Below are 18956 nucleotides of genomic sequence, written 5' to 3' on the forward strand. Positions count from 1 at the left end.
AGAGTCTTCTCCAACACCACAGTTCAAAACCATCAATTCTTCAGTGCTCAGCTTGCTTCACAGTCCAACTCTCATATCCGTCCGTGACCACTGGAAAAACCATAGCCTTGACTAGACGGACCTTTGTTGGCGAAGTAATGTCTCTGCTTTTTAACATGGTATCTAGTTGGTCATAGCTTTCCTTCCAAGGAGTAAGTGTCTTTTAATTTCATGGCTGCAATCACCATCTACAGTGGTTTTGGAGCCCCAGAAAATAAAGTCTGACACTGTTTCCACTGTTTCCCCATCTATTTCCCATGAAGTGGTGGGACCAGATGCCATGATGTTAGTTTTCTGAATGTTGAAATTTCAGTCAACTTTTTCACTCTCTCTTTCACTTTCATCAACAGGCTTTTTAGTTCCTCTTCACTTTTTGCCATAAGGGTGGTATCATCTGCATATCTGCGGTTATTGACGTTTCACCTGGCAATCTTAATTCCAGCTTCTGCTTCTTCCAGCCCAGCGTTTCTCATGATGTAGTCTGCATGTAAGTTAAATAAGCAGGGTGACAATATACAGCCTTGACATATTCCTTTTCCTATTTGGAACCAGTCTGTTGTTCCATGTCCTGTTCTAACTGTTGCTTCCTGACCTGCATATAGGTTTCTCAAGAGGCAGGTCAGGTAGTCTGGTATTCCCATCTCGTTCAGAATTTTCCACAGTTTATTGTGATCCACACAGTCAAAGGCATTGGCATAGTCAATAAAGCAGAAATAGATGTTTTTCTGGAACTCTCTTGCTTTTTTGATGATCCAGCAGATGTTGGCAATTTGATCTCTGGTTCCTCTGCCTTTTCTAAAACCAGCTTAAACATCTGGAAGTTCATGGTTCATGTACTGCAGAAGCCTGGCTTGAAGAATTTTGAGCATGACTTTACTAGTGTGTGAGGTGAGTTCCATTGTGCAGTAGTTTGAGCATTCTTTGGCATTGCTTTTCTTTGGGATTGGAATGAAAACTGACCTTTTCCAGTCCTGCGGCCACTGCTGAGTTTTCCAAATTTGCTGGCATATTGAGTGTAGCACTTTCACAGCATCATCTTTCAGGATTTGAAATAGCTCAACTGGAATTCCATCACCTCCACTAGCTTTGTTTGTAGTGATGCTTTCTAAGGCCCACTTGACTTCACATTCCAGGATGTCTGGCTCTAGGTAAGTGATCACACCATCGGGATTTTCTGGGTCATGAAGCTCTTTTTTGTACAGTTCTCCTATGTATTCTTGCCACCTCTTCTTAATACCTTCTGCTTCTATTAGGTCCATACCATTTCTGTCCTTTATCGAGCCCATCTTTGCATGAAATTTTCCCTTGATATCTCTATTTTCTTGAAGAGACCTCTAGTCTTTTCCATTCTGCTGTTTTCCTCTATTTCTTTGCATTGATCACTGAGGAAGGCTTTCTTATCTCTTCTTGCTATTCTTTGGAACTCTGCAGTCAGATGCTTCCATCTTTCCTTTTCTCCTTTGCTTTTCACTTCTCTTCTTTTCACAGCTATTTGTAAGGCCTCCTCAGACAGCCATTTTGCTTTTTTGCATTTCTTTTCCATGGGGATGGTCTTGATCCCTTTCTCTTGTACAATGTCACGAATCTCTGTCCATAGTTCATCAGGCACTCTATCTATCAAATCTAGTCCCTTAAATCTCTTCCTCACTTCCAGAAACACTCCAGCTGTGATGTACCACGCAGAAGCGTGGCTGAGAGGAGCTACCCCTCACCCAAAGTCAGGGGTGGTGGCCAAGAGGACCTACCCCACGTCCAAAGAGCGGCAGCTGCACAGGCCCAGGAGGGCTGAGAGGAGCTACTCCACATTCAAGGTCAGGAGGGGTGGCCGTGAGGAGATACCCCTCGTCCAAGGTAAGAGAAACTCAAGTAAGAAGGCAGGTGTTATGAGAGGCATCAGAGGGCAGACACACAAATCATAATCACAGAAAACTAGTCAATCTAATCACACGGACCACAGTCTTGTCTAACTCAATGAAACTAAGCCACACTATGTGGGGCCACCCAATATGGGAGGGTCATGGTGGAGAGGTCTGACAGAATGTGGTCCACTGGAGAAGGGAATGGCAAACTGTTTCAGTATTCTTGCCTCAAGAACCCCATGAACAGTATGAAAAAGCAAAATGATAGGATACTGAAAGAGGAACTCCCCATCTCAGTAGGTGCCCAATATGGTACTGGAGATCAGTGGAGAAATAACTCCAGAAAGAATGATGGAGCCAAAGCAGAAACAATACCCAGTTGTGGATGTGACTGGTGATAGAAGCAAGGTCTGATGCTGTAAAGAGCAATATTGCATAGGAACCTGAAATGTTAGGTCCATGAATCAAGGCAAATTGGACGTGGTCAACAGGAGATGGCAAGAGTGAATGTCGACATTCTAGGAATCAGCGAACTCAAATGGACTGGAATGGGTGAATTTAACTCAGATGACCAGTATATCTACTACTGTTGGCAGGAATCCCTTAAAAGAAATGAAGTAGCCATCATGGTCAATAAAAGAGTCCAAAATGCAGTACTGGATGCAATCTCAAAAATGACAGAATGATCTCTGTTCTTTTCCAGGGCAAACCATTCAATATCACAATAATTCAAGCCTATGCCCCAACCAGTAATGCTGAAGAAGCTGAATTTGAATGGTTCTATGAAGACCTACAAGACCTTTTAGAACTAACACCCCCAAAAAATGTCCTTTTCATTAAGGGGACTGGAATGCAAAAGTAGGAAATCAAGAAATGCCTGGAGTAACAGGCAAATCTGGCCTTGGAATATGGAATGAAGCAGGGCAAAGGCTAATAGAGTTTTACCAGGAGAATGCACTGGTCATAGCAAATACCCTCGTCCAACAACACACAAGAAGACTCTACACATGGACATCACCAGATGGTCAACACTGAAATCAGATTGATTATATTCTTTGCAGCCAAAGATGGAGAAGCTCTATACAGTCAGAAAAAACAAGACTGGGAGCTGACTGTGGGTCACATCATGAACTCTTTATTGCCAAATTCAGACTTAAATTGAGGAAAGTAGAGAAAACAACTAGACCATTCGGGTATGACCTAAATCAAATCCCTTATGATTATACAGTGGAAGTGAGAAATTATAATACTTAGTACAATGTAAATGCTATGTAGATAGTTGTAAACACAATATAAATGTCATATAAATAGTTCCTGGCATGCAGTAAATTCAAGTTTTTCAGTGTGCAATTTTTTTGGCATTTTTTTGGTAATGTTTTCCATTCTCAGTTGGTTGTATCCATGGATGTGAATCCATGGATAGGATTTCAATTAGCTAAAGCTTGGACTCTTGACATTTGCCCCAATTCTATGCTGAATTCTCCTCTGTTGAAGTTCCTTTATGAGTATGTTAGGTAGTTAAAATAGGAAAAAGGTGTTCAGAAATGGCAGTGGCTAAAAGACAAGGAAGGGAAAAGCCCGAAAAATAGAACAAAGAAAGGTCCAAGGACTGGAGAGAGGATCTCAGGTAAAACAAACAGCACTCCTGGCTAGCCCAATTTACATAGGGCAGGACCAGGGGGAGGAGAAAAATCATATAAAAAGAGGAGCAAAAATTGGGTAGGCGACTCTCTTCTCTTCACATCTTTTGGGTCAACAGGTCCTCAGACCTGAAGGATGTATTTTCCTTTACTTTCTAAATAAAACTAAGCTGTAACATGGAGCTGTAACACTGGTCCATCTGTCTCTTCAAATTTTTGTTGTAACGAGACAGAACTGAGGAAATTATACGCTCATATTTAACCTGGCTGAAACAACCTCGGCGTGGCCTCTGCAAGGAGAAGGCCAAGCACAGTAGGAGCCCAACTAGGCAAACCTTCCGCGGTGGAAGCTGAACACGAAGAAAACCCAGCACAGGGGAAGTGACAAGAAGCCCCGTGTGCTGGAAACCGGGACAGCAAAACACAAACTCAGCAGAAAGCTCATGCGGCTCAGTCTCAGATTCTAGAAGACCTCCAGTTAAGGTAGGATGTCCTCGCTCCTATAGATGGAAGGACACATGCCTAACAAAATCTTAATTCCTTTACAATCTCTCTTTTCTTGTTTCCTTGAACCTCCCGCGAACAGGCGAGCAGCCGTGGGTGCAATTGCAGGACTCTGGCAGGGCCTACTCCTCAGTTTGTCCCAAAGGCTCCACTATCTGCTGGGCCCTAGTAGCTATTACCTAAGCCAGTGGGGGTTCTTCTGTCCTTAATCTTCTTTCTGCCAGGGATCAGGTCAATGAAAACTGTGAGCACATGTCAGGTATTTAGCACATTTTCCAGCAGTTTATGAAGGGGATTCCTTGGCACGTTTTCCCCACTACTTTTTCCTTCTGTCCTCTCTCCCAGGACTTGAGACTGGCCAAACCCAAGGTGCCTGGCTTCAGGGCCTAATGAAGCTCAGGCTCTGATGTCTCATTGCAGAAATTCAGTTAGAGACACAGTGATAAGTAAGAGGTGGATTTGTTCTGATATAGAGAGAAGCACACTCTGCAGGGCGTATTCCATTGCAGAGGGCAAGTGCTTTGGCCAAAGAATGTGGTGTGGCTAGTTTTTTCCAGCTAGGTGAATTCATATGCTAATGAGTGGGAGGATTATTCCAACCATTGGGGAACCACCCACTACTCCATCTTTGAGCCTTGGAACTGTCCTGCCACCTGGATGTGTCATTAGCTTGCAGTTTGGGGACCAAGGTTTAGTTGAATTTGACTTGTTATCTTGGACCCATTTGATTTTAATCAGTTTAAGTTATGCCCTTGCTCTATGTCATTCTTTCAAAAGTTGTGCCCTGCCCCCTTCCCTCCTGTTTCATGTTCTTTTCCTGAGCCCCATCCGGGCCCACAATGTTGCCTCTACAATCTTCTGGAGGGATAACCAGAAAATAGTTGGCCCTTGGGAGGGAAATACTGTATGATATCCAATCCCTCTAGATATTCAGGCCTTCATCCTCCATGTTTTCTGCAACATGTGCAACATCAGCATCTCTCAGTGAACTTGCTAGGGCAGGAGACAGGCACACAGTGCCTGCTAGAAGTCCATCTGTTGGCATCCCTTCAAAGGCAATTGGGCTTCCAGGGATAATGTTTGCCACTTTGGGAGTTAGACCTGCAGGCCATTTGGGCCAAAGCCTTACCACCCTTCTCCTAAAGTTACAAACATACCCCAGGATCAAATCTCCACTCCACTTTTATGGAATATCTGGTCTTTTGCCTCTTATCAATTTGTTCTTAAGCCACTTACTAACTCCTACAACCAGGACCCTGCCCCCTTGTAGGCAACATTGCTCCACCCTGCTTATTATTAAAATATTCTTAATGCCCCTAACAGGGCCAAATAACCCACTCCTTTGTCATTACTTCTGTTATTACCTAAAGTGAAAGAAAGTGAAAGTTAAGTCACTCAGTCATGTCTGACTCTTTGCAACCCCGTGGACTGTAACCCACCAGGCTTCTCTATTCATGGGATTCTCCAGGCAACAATACTGGAGTGGGTTGCCATTTCCTTCTCCAGGGGATCTTCCTGACTCAGGGATCGTGCTAATGAAGTGTTTACCATTGGAAATACCCTAAGCTGCTCTTATGGAGGACTAGGGGAGGAAATCAGTGACTACCTTCCCTTAGAGCAGTAAGAGGATAAGGCTTATATCTCTTTCACCAGGTTCCCAGTCTCAGGGCACAGGCTTGGACTGCTTTACATCATGTTGTCTATTCCCATTTGTGGTGAACAAACTGGCAATGAGTTAAAATTGCAACCCCTTAATCCTACCCAACACTGGCCACACTGGAGACCTTGGGGACGCCCAACTCTAGTCCAGGGATCCCAGGAGGTTGACCTGCCTCGACTTGCCTAGGGATCTGGCCGTCAAAAGGTTGTCACTCCTCAACCTGCTCAGGGATCCACCAGTCCAGAGGTCCCAGGAGGTCGACACGCTTCGGCCCACCCAGGGACCCAATTCTCTGGAGGCCAACATGCCTTGACCTTTCCATCTCCAGGAGGCTGTCATGCCTCAGCCTGCCTGGGGATCTGCACCCTGACCCGGGGATGCCTGGGTCTCAGGTTTCAACAGTGCTGGGTAGGATAAGTCTCAAAAAGACTCACCCCTAAGGAAGTCCACCCAAGGAAATTGAAGGAGGCTTATTACTTTTTTCTTTTCTCTTTTCCTCCCTGTCATCACTGTCTTTCAGATGGGAAATAACTAATCCACTTCCCAACAGACACCCTTTAGATGCATCCTTGATAACTGGAAGCTGTTTGATCCTCTAACTCTAAGAAGTCACTTAAAATTCTTTTGTGCCACTGCATGGCCATGCTATCCTCTGGAGGACAAGGAGCACTGGCCCAAGGATAGGATTTTAAATTACAATACCATCCTGCAGCTAGATTTTTTCTGCAAAAGACAAGGGAAATGGATAGAGATCCCCTATATCCAAATTTTCTTCCAACTAAAAGATATGAAGGAACTCTGTCTTAAGTATGGGAATTGTTGTATGCCCTAAAAGTGAGCCTATTAGGCAAATGGTGTTTGGCCCAGACAACCAAGAGAAGGAACCCCGCTATGAAGGTTCAACTTCCACAGCTCCCGAGTTGCCTGGTGCTCCTTCCTTGTATTGAAATGTGCCCCCATATCTGGGAGCATCCCCTCCACAAAAGCCAGCTCGAGTATGTCCCTTAGTTGAAACTAGAGAAGAATCCGGACCAACCCAGGTCCATAAGCCCTTCTCCCTCTTAGAACCAAGACAGATCAAACAAGACCTGGGAAGCTATACAAATGACCTAGGCAAATATATAGATACATTCCAACACATTACCTTGCCATTTGACTTGACGTGGAAGGATATCATGGTCATATTTAGTCAAACTTTATCTGACCCTGAGCATACTAGGGTCTTAAATCAAGCCTGAAGGTATGCTATAAGGCTTCACATGTCAAACAATAAATACCCCGTAGGGGAAACTGCAGTCCCCTCTTCAGATCCTAATTGGAATTATAATGACCCTGAGCACATCTGAGAAAGGGATCATTTTCTAATCTGTTTAAGGGCAGGACTGAAAGCAGCCCAGCAAAATGTAATCAGCTATGCCCGGGTCTCAGTAATAACTCAGAAGCCCAACAAGAATACCACTGCCTTTCGGGAAAGGCTAAAAAAGGCCCTCCAAAAGTTTACCAATCTAGACTAAGACTCTTACGAGGGACAGGTGATTTTAAAGGAAAAAATCTTTCCCCAGTGTGCATCAGACATCAGGATAGTTACAACAGCTACAACAGCAGGACCCTGCAGCCTCTTTGGATGAGATGGTCCAGGCAACCACCAATATCTTTTATAACAGAGAACAAGAGAAGGAAACCAAGGCCCAGGAAAGAGAGAAAAGGAAGAGACAAGGCATGCCCAGTTGCTGGCCACCCTCCAAGGAAACCCTATGGCAAACCCTGAGTCCTTGAAAGACAAGGCATGAAGCAAATGCCTAATCTGTAGACAGGCAGGGCATTGGGCCAAAGAGTGTCCAAACCATGACAGGTCTTCTAAAATGGCTTGCTACAAATGCATTGGTCATTATTTATTATCTCCATTGCACCTGGAGGCCTCAGTCTTCAGGAAATGGAGAAAGAGTCAATCAATTCTTAAAATCAGTGATAAAAAAGATAACTTAGGAGACTTCCCTGGGATGGAAGGAGGGTTTACCAATAGCTCTGCTCTGCACCCATATTGCCCCTAAGGCACAGGTTGGTCTTAGTCCTTATGAGATGCTATATGGGAGACCTTTTGTGTATGTCAATGACCTCTTCCTTGATCCAGAGGCTCAGACTCTCTGGTCTTATACCATGGCCACCGGTCAATTCCAACAGGATATATGCTTGTTGTGTGTCAACCAGGACCCAAAAGATTCTAAAGTCTCTTCACTATATGCTCCAAGGACTCAAGTCCTAATTAAAGTCTGGAAAGGTGGGTCCCCAAAGTCTCAACTCCAGCCCACATGGAAGGGCCCCTACCCTGTAATACTTTCTACCCCCAGAGCAGTTAAGGTACCAGGACATGACTCCCGGATTCACTACCATGAGTCAAGCCATGGAAGAAAACAGAAGAGGACACTCAATACACCTGTGAGCCCCTGGGAGATCTCAGATACGTATTCAGAACTGCAAATGAGTGCCATTCTAATGAACACACCCAAAATCTAGTTTCTGGGGATAAGATTTCTCAGGACAGCTCTCAAGAGCCAACGCAGCTTGGCAGGGGTTGTACTCCAAAACAGACAGGAGATAAATCTCCTGATCCCTGAACAAGGAGAGACTTGAGTCATCTTGAATGAGACATGTTGTTTCTGGGTAAATACCTCCAGCTAAGTTAAAGAAAGTCTCACAGTCCTCAAGAAAAACATTCAGACCCTACAGGATCTCAAAGAATGAGCTGGAGAGTTCTTGGGGTGGTGAAAATCTCTATTTGGGGAATATTCCTGGTGATGGGAATTTGGAGTTGTCTAATGCCCGTACTAGTCCTTGTTATCACAATATTGATGCTGCTTATGATTGTTCCATGTTTTATTGATTGTCTAATCCATTTTGTCTCTGCCCAGGTCAACAAACTACAAAATGTAGTGCCAGTTCAACAAGAATATATAAAACTACAGCCAACCATGAAGCTGTAAAAGCGGTCTATTCAAGGGCTATAACACTGGTCCATCTGAGGGTTGTAACACTGTTCTGCCACTTCAAATTTTTGTTGTGATGAGACAGAACCAAGGAAATTACACACTCCCCTGACAAATATGTATGTACCTTTGGCTTAAAACTTCCCTAATTTTGCTGTTCAGGGAGACACTGCTTTGGAAAGTGTTATGTGAGTGTATGTTCCTCGGTTCTTTGTCTTGTCACAACAAAGATTTAGAGTGATGGACATTAAAGCCCCCTTGACGTGTCACAGCTCTCAGGTCTTGGATAGACCATGTTATAGCTCTCAGGTCTCAAATGGACCATGTTATAGCTCTTAGACAAATCAGTGTTACAGCTCAGTGTTACAGCTCTATTTTATTTAGAAGATAGCAGGAAAATCCATCTTCAAGGTGTGAGGGCACGTCGATCCAAAGACACGAGGAGAAGAATGTCCCAGCGCGTGGGAGAGAGAGAGAGAGAGCTAGATTTGGCTCCTCTATTTGTATGTTTATTTCTCCCTGGGCCTGTCCTATGTAAATTGGGCCAGCCAGGAGTGTTGTTTGTTTTACCTGAGGTCCTCACTCCTGTCCTCGGACCTTCTTTCATTCTATTTTCGCGGGCTTTTCCCTTCCTTGTCTTTTAACCACCGCCATTTTGGACTCCTTTTCCCTATTCTACCTACCTAACAGAAGGATCCCTGGAGAAGGCAATGGCACCCCATTCCAGTACTCTTGCCTGGAAAATCCCATGGATAGAGGAGCCTCATAGGCTACAGTCCATGGGGTTGCTAAGAGTCAGACATGACTGAGCGATTTCACTTTCACTTTTCACTTTCATGCATTGGAGAAGGAAATGGCAATCCACTCCAGTGTTCTTGCCTGGAGAATCCCAGGGACAGAGGAGCCTGGTGGGCTTCCGTCTATGAGGTTGCACAAAATTGGACACGACTGACGCAACTTAGCAGCAGCGGCAGCAACAGAAGGATCCCAGATGTTCTTATTTGCTTCAAGTATCCTACTCTTTGCCTTGCTTGTGACTTTAACTCCCATCAAGAGGTGAACCAGTTTTTCAGATAACACTACCTGTGTTTGTATCTCAGCCCAAGCAAATGTTAGCTTTCTGACCTTGGGTAAGTTACTTTAACGTTTCTATACTTCCATTTCCTCAATGATAACATGGGAATAATAGAAGTGTCTGCTTTAGGGTGATATGATGAGATTAAATTTCAATGGCAAATGAAATAACACATCATTTCAGTGCTGGTGTCATTGATATCACATTTGGAAGAATCCTAATTTTTTTTTAAATCCTCATATTTAAGATATATTAATTAACAAGGACTCATTGGAGTCCAAAGTAAGCAATAGAAACATTGACAAACTATTATTAGTGTCATCTCCACTCTTCACAAAATGCTCACTTTAAGTAAAACGTGACAAGAAATTTCATCTTACCAAGAAGGCCTTCACTTTTTGCCTAACTCAACTACAGACAGGCTTTGGCCTGACTCCAGGCTTCTGACTTTTCATAAGGTATTTACTTAGCAAACTTGCAATTGCAAATTCTTCTCTGCCTCTTTGAGATGTAAATCTTTAACAACAAAGGAATGTATTTCTGGAATACCTGAGAGTCATATCTTTGAAATGTAATTATCCCCCAATCTTCTGGCTAACTTCTATAGTGATAATTAGCAAATACAGATAACCTCAGTGACCAAACCTCCCCACTAATGTTCTCTAGTCCTTTTGTACCAACACATCCTAGCATTTAAAAACTCTCTTGCATTTTTTTTTTTTTTTTATCAGTGAAGTTGAGTTCAGTCTTTCTCCCTTATTGCAATGGTCTTTGATAAAGCCTCATTGACTGTTTAACTGGTAGAATTTTTTTGTTATCACAGGAACTGTCTCCAGAGTTAGAGAATTTATTACATTATTATGTATAAAGAATTATAGTAGTCTGTTAAGTTTTCAGAGAAGAAAGTCATAAAAATTCATAAGAATTTATATTTATATTTTCATTTTTCATAGATAGTTATCAATTTTACCACCATGTTAAATACTTGACAGGATTAATTTTTGAATCATTTTATAATATGTCTTTTAACTTGCTTTATTGTTTCAATTATCCTTATGAAGTTAATTTCATTTTTTACTGATGTGTCAGATCCACAAATTTTAGCAAACTGCTTCACTCATATGTGTCATGCATATAATTGACTTGATGCTATAGTTTAAAACCTGTTATGGTAATTAATCAAAAGAGCTTAATTTTACTTTAAGATGAAGACTCAAGAAAGCATTTCTATTTCTTTAGTCATTAGTTTGATCTTAGAATTAAAAATAATTTATGAGATAACAAATTGTCATACGTACAACAGCTTGCTGTTAAAGTTTCAGTTACAATTTATTAACATATAGTGTTAATCAATATAATAAAAATGTTTATATATTCTACTTTTATACATATTTAATGTGATATGTATACAAAATAAATTTTTTTAATTTAAAATGTAGATGTCGTAAGTTATTAGAGAAATGCAAATCAACACTACAATGAAATATCGCTCACACCTGACAGAATGGCCATACTTTAGAAAACCTACAAATAACAAATGCTGGAGAGGGTGTGGAGAAAAGGGAACCCACCTATATTGTTAGTGGGAATGTAAATTGGTGCATCTGGTACGGAGAACAGTGTGGAGGTCCCTCAAAAAACTGAAAATAGAGTTGCCGTATGATCCAACAACCCCATTCCCGGCCATATATCCAGATGAAACTATAATTTTAAAAGTTACATACTTCCTCTATGTTCATAGCAGCACTATTTGCAATAACCAACACACAAAAACAACTTAAGTGTCCAGTGACAGATGAATAGATAAAGATGTGGGAGAGTAAGTCTCCTACATATGAATGAGTTCCCTTCCTAGAGCATGTTCATAAGTCCAAATTTTTCCTATGACCAACAAAGTTAGCCTAGGTACCCAACTAACACAATCAGCTATTTGTGCTATGCTCAATCACTCAGGCATGTTCGACATTTGCAGCCCCATGGACTGTAGCCCCGTAGGCTCCTCTATGGGTGGGATTTTCCGGACAAGAATACTGGAGTGGGTTGACATTCCCTACTCCAGGGGATCTTCCCCACCCAAGGATCAAACCCCTGTTTCTTGAATCTCCTGCATTAGCAAGTGGATTCTTTACCACTAGTGCCACCTGGGAAGCCCAGATTGGCTCTATAATACTGCAGTATAGTAGGTTTATAATATTTTTCACATAAATAATACATAACAAAGCAAGCAAAAAATAAAGCAAACACTTTAAATCTCACAGTACAGTGCCTTGAAAAGTATGATAGTACAGTAGAACAGCTGGCATACAGGGGCTGGCAAAAAGAGTTATGGACTGGAGGAGGGAAAGGAAGTGGAAGATGGTAGAGCTGAAGGATCATTAGCAAAAGGAGATGGAGGGCAAGCTGCGATTTCACTCATGTCTGATGTTGATGGCACAGGTTCTGATTCCTTGCTGAATTCAGTTCTATCTACCCTCTTGAAAAAATGATCCAGTGATGTCTGGGTAGAAGCTTTAAAATTTCTTTTTATTTTTTTCTCATCATAGATGGCACTGTAGTACTGGATTGCATTCTGCATGGCTGCTGCAACCTCTGTGTACAATTCTATATTAGGTTCCTGTGCTTCAAAAACTAATAGCACCATCTCGAATAAGTGTCTCCTTCTCCATTTCCTGTGATATGAATCTCAGGTTCTTCAGTTTACTTCTTCCTCTTGCCTCTCTTTGTCCTTTCTCTGGGCCCCCAGTTCCATCAGGTATTCATTAGTAAGCTCCTAGTGTTGTACAACAAGGAGTTCAATGAAGTTGACCTGTTGCAGATCCTACTCCAGCTTGTCCTGGTTACCAAGTTGCTGAAGACCTCTTTGGACTCCTCTTCCACTGTCTCAAAGCCACAAAAGTCATGAACAAATGGGGGGCAAATGTTCTTCCAAACCCCACTCATGGAGACAGCTACAACCTCATGCCAAGCAAAGTCAATGTCTTTATGGCCTTGTAGATGCTATAGTTCTTCCAAAATTGTCATAAGGTTGTTCTTGATTCATCACTCATCTTTACCATCTGATGAAAATTGTGATGTTAATAATATTTCTTGACAGTCGCTATAATTCCCTGGTCCATAGGTTAGATGAACAATGTGGTATTCAGTGGCAGATGTACTACTTTAACTTGAGATGAAAGTCATCCAGGAAGAGGGGGTGATTCAAAGCATTATGGAGCAGCAAAATAATTTTGAATGGGTCTTCTTTCTCCAAGCAATATTTATCTGCCTCCAGGATAAAGTGGTGAAAAAATCAGTCCTGGAAAATAGCTTGCATAACCCAGGTTTTGGAGTTGCTCTTCCACATCAGAAGAAGAGAGCCATTAGCTATGTTTTTAAGGGTTCTTGGGTTCTCTGAATGATAAACTAAGACAGGATTCTGCTTCATATTGTTGGAAGTATTGCCATCAAGCAACATAATTAGTCTATCCTTTGCTACTTTATAACCTGGCATCAACTTTTCCTTCTTACTGAAAGTAATGCTCAAAATTCTCCAAGCCAGGCTTCAGCAACATAGAAACCATGAACTTCCAGATGTTCAAGCTGGTTTTAGAAAAGGCAGAGGAAACAGAGATCAAATTGCCAACATCCACTGGATCATCAAAAAAGCAAGAGAGTTCCAGAAAACATCTATTTCTGCTTTATTGACTATGCCAATGCCTTTGATTGTGTGGATCACAATAAACTGTGGAAAATCCTTCAAGAGATGGGAATACTAGACCACCTGATCTGCCTCTTGAGAAACCTATATGCAGGTCAGGAAGCAACAGTTAGAACTGGACATGGAACAACAGACTGGTTCCAGATAGGAAAAGGAGTACGTCAAGGTTGTATATTGTCACCCTGCTTATTTAACTTATATGCAGAATACATCATGAGAAACGCTGGGCTGGAAGAAGCACAAGCTGGAATCAAGATTGCCAGGTGAAATATCAATAACCTCAGATATGCAGATGAACCACCCTTATGGCAGAAAGTGAAGAGGAACTAAAGAGCCTCTTGATGAAAGTGAAAGAGGAGAGTGAAAAAGTTGGCTTAAAGCTCAACATTCAGAAAACTAAGATCATGGCATATGTTCCCATCACTTCATGGGAAATAGATGGGGAAACAGTGGAAACAGTGTCAGACTTTATTTTTCTGGGCTCCAAAATCACTGCAGATGGTGACTGCAGCCATGAAATTAAAAGACGCTTACTCCTTGGAAGGAAAGTTATGACCAACCTAGATAGCATATTCAAAAGCAGAGACATTACTTTGCCAACAAAGGTCCATCTAGTTAAGGCTATGGTTTTTCCAGTGGTCATGTGTGGATGTGAGAGTTGGACTGTGAAGACAGCTGAGTGCCAAAGAATTGATGGTTTTGAACTGTGGTGTTGGAGAAGACTCTTAAGAGTCCCTTGGACTACAAGGAGATCCAATCAGTCCATTCTGAAGGAGATCAGCCCTGGGATTTCTTTGGAAGGAATGATGCTAAAGCTGAAACTCCAGTACTTTGGCCGCCTCATGTGAAGAGTTAACTCAGTGGAAAAGACCCTATGCTTGGAGGGATTGGGGGCAGGAGGAGAAGGGGACGACAGAGGATGAGATGGCTGGATGGCATCCCCAATTCGATGGACATGAATTTGAGTGAACTCCTGGAGTTGGTGATGGACAAGGAGGCCTGGCGTGCTGCAATTCATGGGATCCAAAAAGTCGGACACGACTGAGCAACTGAACTGAACTGAACTGCACTGATGTAACATTGGTCTGGTATCCTCTTCTAGTACAGTCTTGTCTTATCCACATTAAAAACCTCCCTGGGTAAAGATGCACCTTCATCAATAATTGGTCAAAGTGTTTCAGTAAATTCCCAGGCAGTTACCATATCTTAAATTGCTTCCTCACTACCTATCAATACTCTAATATTATGAAGATTGGCTGTAGTCTTGAACCAGTGAAATCAATCATGGCTAGCATTAAAAGATAAACCTTCTGATTCTGTCCTGTGTTTCTTTTTCAGGTCTTCATATAGATTTTTAGTTTAGCATTAAACTAAGTGTGACTCGATGCTGATCCTGCATTGACACATTGAGAAGTTTTTCCATCTCCTACGTCACTTTCCAATGCTTCTTCAATATTATCGTCAACATCACTGACACAGTGATTTTGTTCTTGTTCTTTGGAATCCTGACATTGGTTGAATGATTCATGTTATAAGGCCAAGTGACATCTACTACTTTTTCACCTTGTTCCACTCATTTTCACCTTTGTTTCCATTGTTATCCCTTGGCACTTCTTAGCAGTACTAGCTACATCACTGTTGCTTTTATATTTGCTTCCAGACATCCTGGACTTGGAAAAAAAAAAAAAAATACTGTACTACTGCACTCCCTACCAGTGTCCCCAAACCCCACAGCTGGTTAGGAACCAGGGTGCACAGCAGGAGTTAGATGGTCCAGTGAAGTTTCCCACATGAACCATCCCCTCACTATCCTGTGGAAAAATTGTCTTCCATGAAACTTATCCCTGGAGCTAAAAAGTTTGGGGATTGCTGCTCCATACAACACTACAGACAAAAGCATGGTCACTTGTAGAGGATACATGCGCATTACAATGTACACCAGACACATGAACTAATTTACGGGATTGGGCATGCAAATGCACATTTCCATCTTTGAGTTTGCAACTTGAAGATTTGTATATAGTGAAATTTTTGTGCATATATATATGTATATACACACATATATGTGTGTGTATATATATATATATAATAAAATATTACTCCATCATTAAAAAGAATAAAGTAATGAAACATGAGTAGGCCTTGATATTATCATACTAAATGAAGTAAGTCAGAAAGGCAAATATCATATCATGCCACTTGTATGTGGAATCGAAACTATGACACAAATGAGCATATCTATGAAACAGAAATAAACTCACAGATTCAGAGAACAGATTTGTGATTGTCAAGGGTGAGGAGGGTTGGGGAGAAACAAACTGGGATTTAGGATTAACATATGCAAAATATTATATATAGGATAGATAAACAACAAGGTCTGACTTTATATCACAGGGAATAATATTAATTGTGATTAAACCATTATTTTATAATTCTATGATAAATGCCATTGGTAATTTGATAGATACTGCACTGATTCTGTAGATTGCTTTGGGTAGTATAGTCATTTTCACAGTATTGATTCTTCCAATGCAACAACATGGTGTATATCTCTAACTGTGTCACCTTTGATTTCTTTCATCAGTATCTTTTAGTTTTCTGAGTACAGGTCTTTTGCCTTGTTAGGTAGGTTTATTCCTAGGAATTTTATTCTTTTGATGAAATAGTAATGGGGTTGTTTCCTCGATTTCTCTTTCTGACCTTTTGCTGTTAGTATATAGAAATATAAGATAATTTTGTGCATTAATTTTGTGTCCTGAAACTTTACCAAAATCATTGATTTTTTTTTTTTTTGCCACACCACATGTCTTGTGATTCTTAGTTCCCTGGCCAGGGATTGAACTCAGGAATAAAACCTGGGCCCAAAAGTGAAAGCACCAAGTTCTAACTGCTGGACCACCAGGGAATCACCCATCCTTATTTTTTAATGATCTAATTAACATAGTACATTTTCTATTCCAAATAAGTGAACAAGTGAAAGTTGCTCAGTCTTGTCTGACTCTTTGCAACCCCATGGACTGTAGCCTGCTAGGTTCCTCTGTCCATGGAATTCTCCAGGCCAGAATACTTGAGTGGGGAGCCATTCTCTTCTCCAGGGAATCTTCCCAATCAAGAGATCAAACCCAGAATAGGAGAATGATAATTAAATCTATAGTTCTATAACCATAATTAAATCTATATAACTATAATTAAATCTATAAAGGAACAACAGAGGATGAGATGGTTAGATGGCATCACTGACTCAATGGACATGAGTTTGAATAAACTCTGGGAGTTGGTGATGGACAGGGAGGCCTGGTGTGCTGCAGTCCATGGGGTCGCAAAGAGTGGGACAAGACTAAGTGACTGAACTGAACTGGATTAAATCTAACAATATGATCACAAAATAAATAAATGTAATGAAAAGCAATATATAAATCTGAATTAGTAATCAGTGATTTCAATATGTAATAAAACAGAAAATAGAATGTGAGAAGTATTAAAAAAACGGGAACTTTAAAAAAAAATCACTTAGATTTTTAAATATTTCTAAATGTAAGCACAAAATATATCATAACTATTTGACCCAAAATTACATTTTCTCACTTTTCTATTGATTTTATAAGAATAAAGTTTATTTTAATTTGAACTTCAAAAGAAAAATGTCCAAAACATTCTTATTAACTGTTTTACAAAAAATCATACATAAATTTATTTGATTTTTTTTTTAGCTGATGTATTTAACAAAAGAGGAGGCTTTGTTATAGTGGCAAAAGGAGAAAAACAGTCAATATAAAAATATAACAAGAATCATTTTCAAATTTAAACAAGCCATGCACATAATTTGCAGGTGTCATTTTAGAAAGACAAGAGACTATGTACCCAATTACATTCCTTTTTCAGACAACAGTTTGCAATCAAGAGAATGTGTGATGAGGTTTAATCAAAGATTAGAACTTTTTAATTAAATGGGGCCTTTTGTGACTAGTCATTTGACATTAATTACTGTTTTAGTTGAATTCCTTTTGATTTGTAAAAGGCCCTGAGCACTGCAAAAATTATATCGTATCAAAGAAATTGTTGATAATTAAAACAAAAGATTGTCTTCAGCAGCCCATCACATACCTTAAAAAAGAACATCATTTTAAATGTTAAATGGCTGCCTTAGATAAACAGACTAGAGGGTTTTAAAGGAAAAATAACAGATGGCATATCAAGCGAGTTGCTTTGGATGGGCAGTTTGAAAGTTGTTAATTGTAATGATTTATAAGCTGTTTTAAAATGTTCAGCTACATTTTTAGGGACTAACCAATGGTAGGATTACTTATTTAACCAAGTAAGATGCTAGGTGTTGTGAGAGAACATCAAGGGGCAGACACACTGAAACCATACTCACAGAAAACTAGCCAATCTGATCACATGGACCACAGCCTTGTCTAACTCAATCAAACTAAGCCAAACTATGTGGGGCAACCCAAGACGGGAGGGTCATGGTGGAGAGGTCTGACAGAATGTGGTCCACTGGAGAAGGGAATGGCAAACCACTTCAGTATTCTTGCCTTGAGAACCCCATGAACAGTATGAAAAGGCAGAATGATAAGATACTGAAAGGGGAACTCCCTGGGATGGTAGGTGCCCAATATGCTACTGGGGATCAGTAGAGATATAACTCCAGAAAGAATGAAGGGATGGAGCCAAAGCAAAAACAATACCCAGTTGTGGATGTGACTGGTGATAGAAGCAAGGTCCAATGCTATAAAGAACAATATTGCATAGGAACCTGGAATGTTAGGTCCATGAATCAAGGTAAATTGGAAGTGGTCAAACAGGAGATGGCAAGAGTGAACGTCTACATTCTAGGAATCAGCGAACTAAAATGGACTGGAATGGATGAATTTAACTCAGATGACCATTATATCTACTACTGTGGGCAGAAATCCCTTAGAAGAAATGGAGTGGCCATCATGGTCAACAGAAGAGTCCAAAATGCAGTACTGGATGAAATCTCAAAAATGATAGAATGATCTCTGTTCATTTCCAAGGCAAACCATTCAATATCACAGTAATCCAAGCCTATGAATGCACTGGTCATAGCAAACACCCTCTTCCAACAACACAAGAGAAGACTCTACACATGGACATCATCAGATGGTCAACACTGAAATCAGATTGATTCTATTCTTTGCAGCCAAAGATGGAGAAGCTCTATACAGTCAGCAAAAACAAGACCAGGAGCTGACTGTGGCTCAGATCATGAACTCCTTATTGCCAAATTCAGACTTAAATTGAAGAAAGTGGGGAAAACTACTAGACCATTCAGGTATGACCTAAATAAAATCCCTTATGATTATACAGTGGAAGTGAGAAATAGATTTAAGGGACTAGATCTGATAGACAGGGTGCCTGATGAACTATGAACAGAGGTTTGTGACATTGTACAGGAGTCAAGGATCAAGACCATCCCCATGGGGAAAAAAAAACTGCAAAAAAGCAAAATGGCTGTCTGAGGAGGCCTTACA

General features: G+C 40.9%; 1 long non-coding RNA gene across 1 annotated transcript; it reads left to right on the plus strand.

The window, feature by feature from the left end:
* Positions 1-1425: 1425 nt before the first annotated feature.
* LOC147361339 (uncharacterized) lies at positions 1426-3727 on the plus strand. The gene is made up of 2 exons (XR_015137578.1): positions 1426-1890; positions 2602-3727. It is a non-coding gene; the product is annotated as an uncharacterized LOC147361339 (long non-coding RNA).
* The last annotated feature ends 15229 nt before the right edge of the window (positions 3728-18956 follow it).

This window comes from Bos grunniens, chromosome 12, assembly GCF_055505025.1.
Source record: "Bos grunniens cultivar Pamir isolate PY7600 chromosome 12, Bosgru_T2T1.0, whole genome shotgun sequence".
Taxonomy (NCBI): Eukaryota; Metazoa; Chordata; class Mammalia; order Artiodactyla; family Bovidae; genus Bos; species Bos grunniens.